This window comes from Sesamum indicum, linkage group LG6, assembly GCF_000512975.1.
Source record: "Sesamum indicum cultivar Zhongzhi No. 13 linkage group LG6, S_indicum_v1.0, whole genome shotgun sequence".
Classification (NCBI taxonomy): domain Eukaryota; kingdom Viridiplantae; phylum Streptophyta; class Magnoliopsida; order Lamiales; family Pedaliaceae; genus Sesamum; species Sesamum indicum.
Genome location: NC_026150.1, coordinates 6,525,397 through 6,530,834, shown reverse-complemented (window position 1 = coordinate 6,530,834; position 5,438 = coordinate 6,525,397).

The window sequence follows — 5,438 nt, the reverse complement described above, 5'->3', positions numbered from 1 at the left end:
TCCCCCCCCCCCTTCCCTCCCCCAGCTGCTCAAATCTGGGCGACGAGGTCGCCCTTGCTGGCCGTCGCCCAGGGTGAGGAGGGTGCCGGTCCTCCTCTTCAGCAGCGGCGGCGTCAGCGTCGCTGCTGTTTTCTTTTTTTTAATTATATATAGAATTAATTTAAATTTAATTAAAATAATATTTTATTACATAAATAATTAAGTAATTATAATATAAAAGAATATTTTATTATTAATAGAAATATATAATATTTTAATTAAATAATTATTATATAAAATAATATTTAATTATTAAATACATATATAATATTATATATTAAATGTGAGAGAAGGGCAAAAATATCAAAAAACAAGGTACTTTATAGAAAAATCATAGTCAAAGCGCGTAGCAAGAGGTTTGGTTTTAGTCAGAATAAATTTTAACATGAATAAAAAAATCGCAGAAAGGAATGATATTACCAGGCGATAGTGGCTCTGATACCACTGTAAGGTATCAACCTCCAGAATCGAACCAAGCTCAAAGAACAACAACAGGCCTATATATCAACTATTACAGATTTTGATAAGGTGTGAAAAAAAAACCCATTATACAATAATTTTACAAAGTAAAAATTACAGATCTATACAAGTACAAAACTAAAAATACAGTAAATATTAAAACGATAGAGAAAGAAAAGGATATCACAACGGTTTACAGGAATAAGTTTCAGAGGGCCAGACTAGTCAATGCAAATCCAAATGCCACTAAAGCCACAACCAACACTCACGATTACTTGGAACCATAGAGCCACAAGGCACCAAAACTGCCACAAAGGCTAGTATATTAATTCAGGGCCACAAAGGCTTAAATCCACATAAGATCTGTCAACCACTAAGGCTTGTTCACAAGAACTTTAAGAAACACAGGAGGAGATTAAAGAGAGGAGACTGGTTTCAAGTTCTAATCTCAAACTAGATTGAACCCATCTATATATAAAGGAACAACCCATTTAATACCAAAAGAAGATAGAGAATAAATGGAGGTGAAGAGAGAAAAAGGAATCGGTGGAGGGAGACCCAACACTAGACATAAGAAGAGAGAAAGAAGATAAGGAGAATCGATGCTCCCAAAAAGGGATTAGGGTTATGAGAGAGAGAGAGAGATAAAACATTTAAAGAGGGGGAAGCGGGTTGACGTAGTACCGGGTCATGGGATGGGCCAGGGCCAAAAGAACTGGGCCAAGCAGCATGAGGTGGACCAATCACAGCCATCCAACAAGATGGGTTGGGCCAAAAGGATTTGGGCCACAAATTATCAACAGAGATCATTTGGTGAAAGAAGTTTAAGATCCGACCAACAATCATCAAGATCTATTTATGCGGATCGATCAAGGAAGAGACACAGAGTCTGCTATGCTTCTTTCTATAACGATGTTTTTATTAGAATGTTTAGCAACTTTTCTTTTTCTCTCTTTCTCTCTTAGGCGTGTTTTTTACTCATAAAGGCGTATTAACGTTTCTTCTTCTTCTTCACAACGCCTGCTGTTGTTGACCAAGGTATTAACACTACTTCAGCCGCCAGTGCAGCACCAACTTGATCGTTTAGTTAGTTTAGGTAGTTGTGTTCTGTTTAGAGCAGCTATTTAGCAAACCCTTGTAATTGAGCCTTATAAATGCTGTAGCTTGATTCTGTAAAGACAGTGAATGATCAACAAGAGAAATTCTAACTTTCAGTACATATTGAATCCTTTAATGGCTGTTGTGGTTTGTACATCCGCTTATGTACAAAAAGATTTATAAAATTGGTATTTTACTGTCCACATCAATGTGTTTGATGTGCATACTTTAACAAAGTTTGCCTACACACATTATGTGAATCAAAATAATAATCCACCTACAAATACTAAGACCATACCACACGGAAAGAAATAATATTGATGCATGCACCAAACATTAAAATCATGATCTTATCATCCATTATATTGAATATGACATGCATGAATTTTTTCATACGCTAGCCACTTAACTTGATGGGGTAAATGTTTTTATATTCCCATAAAATACGGACAGATTTTTTTTTTTACCATGACTATGGCCGGTGACGCTTTTAATCCCATAAAACAAAAAAATGTGAAATCAAAATGCTTTTTAATTCTAAATAACTCCTTTTTAGTCGCAAAATCACAACACACGTAATTTTTTGAGACTAAAAATACGTAACTATGAATTTTATAGAATTAAAAACAACACCTATCATATTATAATACCAAAATAAATTTTATTCTTTTTTTTTATGGGATTAAAAAGTATTTTGTCCTTAAGTCAATATATACTTGTACTTTTCAATTGAGGATGTAGGTGGCCTCCTAATAAACCCCTATTGCCGACATATTGCATCATAGTTACTGTCCGGATAATATATCCGTCATCGTAACTCCACCAAAATGTTCGTGCTACTAAACTCCTAGCTCCAAGTAGGGTAACTGCTTCTTTCAACTATTATTGCTTGTGAATCCAAGTAATCATAGTCAGACCAGCTATGAACATACCTCTAAATTATAAATAGTAAGAAAATAAAATTGTAAATAGAAATCAAAAGTACGTAATCCAAGACAGGAATATGTTTAAGTCAATTTATACAGTTGCACGACAAATAAAGTATAATTATTATATAACTCATATCATAAGTAGATGTGGTTGAATAATTAAAATCGAATGTTATTATAATATAAATTCAAATTTTTGGCACTTTATTTGGTGGGGCTAAATCCATATATGTCCTAATCAGTGTGTTAGGAATTCCACGTGGTTATGTTTTGGTTCTTGTGGACCCAACTCAGTTATAGGAACATTGGCCGACACGTATAGTGAGATTCAACGCATGTCCTAACCAATGCGTATATTAGTCCCACATTATTATGTTTTGATTTTTGGGGTCAATTATGGGTATCCTAGCTGGTACATATAGTGTTGTGGAAAATATTGAGGGATGTGAGGGAGTTGTGTGTTATAAACTCGAGACAAGAGTTAGACTCTTTATTTTTAAAATAATTGTAGCTCGAGTCTGGTGCTAATGAAAATGAAAAGTTATTTTTCAAGATATAATGACTCACAATCTCAAATTAGTAGCACTACAAATTTTGAGAAACAGTGAACCAAACAATATTTTGAAACTCCGTTAATAAAAGACAGCATACTTTTATTGCTAATACATTGAAATGCTGTAAAATGCCTTCTAACTTGAATGACTGAACTTATTAAAATGAAGCAAATAGGGAGACCTATTTATAGATGTTGAAAAGGTGACATCCAATGGAGATGTCTAATCAAAAAAGATGTTTTGAAAATTTAACCTTTTATCAGAATATGGACTCATCATTTCACCCATTGAACATACAATTTCACTCAAATGGACGTTTTTTTTTTCATCTATAGGGTTTGACCCAATGGACACAACATTTCAACCAGATGGCATACCTATTCAGTTGATTAGATACGGTTGGATAATGATTGGGCACCACCATCTACGTATCACGAACTTTTATGAGTCACACATCCTAACCAATCACTTGTTACGATTTAATCTGATTGAAATATAATTCATGTGAAACTAGACGTATGCATGCAATAACTTTTGTGTTGATGATTCCTATAAAGTTATGCTTGGTTCTTGGGGAACGTAAGTCAGTTTTAAAAATCTTAATAGGCAGATATAGTATAAATGCAATCCTCTTTTGGAGTCTATGACATGTCATCCCTAATTTTTCATTTTCTATATCAAATATAGGGTAAATTGTATTTTTGGTTGCATAAGTAAATTTATTTTCAATTTTAGTCCAATACTCTAGATGATCCACACATTGCATCCTATATGTGTATTTTTTTTTCAATTTCAAGACACAAGATGGGCAGCCATTAAGTTGCTAACAACGGATGCTCTTTCCATTAGGCAGGTGCAAATTTGGAGGGAAATGTACCAATAAATGAAAATTTGGTGGGAAAAGTTATTCTTTCTTCTTCCTCATATAAGTAATTGATTTGTTTTCTTCTCTCTTCCATTTAGTAGGAAAAAGGTGTAAAACATAGATGCAACAAAGAAGTTTTTTGTCACTGTGGAAAGATAGTAAGTTTGAGAATCTCATTGACCGACGACAACCCAAGTATGAGGTTTTTTTGGGTGTTTGTGAAAAAAAAAAAAAGTGGGTATGATTTTTTTTGCTTGAAAAAATCCGCCGATAGGTGACAAAATAACCACATCTGCTTCTTTTTTTCGAACACTCAAAAAATCTTTAGTTCTTTAATTAAATATTAAAAAAAAAATTGCAAATCTGCCGCAAAAGTGGTAGAATTGCAAATTGTCGTTAGTGCTACTATCGAATTCCAAAATTTTGTTTCTTCAAAAAAAAACTTGGCATGTCGTTAATAGAATTTTGTTAAATATATATATATATATATAATTTTTTTCGTTAATTGTATAGGTATTGATATTATTTATATAAGTAGGATATATGATAATTAATTCATTGATAAATATTTAATTTTTTTATAATATTTTGAATTTGTATAAAAATTTACAACATTAAAATATATTAATGATAAAGAATACGTTGATACTCAATTAATTTTTAACAGCATAATAAAATTTAAAAATTACATACAAATAAAAGAATACATTGAAGTATTACATCAATTAATTTGACATGTGCAACCCTGTATTGACACATTATTTTGTTGGGATGGAGTTTGACTTTGTCGAATTTACTGTCTTGCACGTGCTTGCGGCCAGTCCATCTCATTAGCGATTTTAGTAAACTGCTATCGGCCCAGACGAATAGAGGTGTGTATAGTGGTATCATGGACCAATTGAAATTCTGGGACATCCTAATACTCTTTCGATATTATAAGTTGGAAAGGCATAGAATATGTCATTCTGTAAAGCATTAAATTATAATATTGCTTAACTATTGCCACGACATTAAGCTTATATGCAGCGGATACCTTTGAGCATGAGAACAAGGGATTCTAAATTGACTCCATTTGCCACATGAACACTCACATGGAGCAATTTTGACAACATGAGTGTTATATCCTTGTCCATGATATAGTCTTGTAATCATTGAGGCGGATTGTTCAAACCAATTAAAATCTGGTTACCGCATGCTCTACAGAATGCTCGAACCAATATTGGAATAACTTATATGCATAGTCTATCCACGGTTGATTGTTGCTTATCATGACATTACTTTTCTTCATTCTCTCATTAAAATAATAGGCAGTACGATCAAAAGCCATTTCGACAATTGTTGTCACGCGTAGGCGGCGTGCTCCTTTTAAACCATTAATGCATTCTAACATACTGATTGTCAGAATACTACACCTCCAGCTGCCATCATGAAAAGCTGTCCACTTTTCTTTCTCAATTCGGTCTAGATAGTCGCATGCTTCTGAATTTATATTTT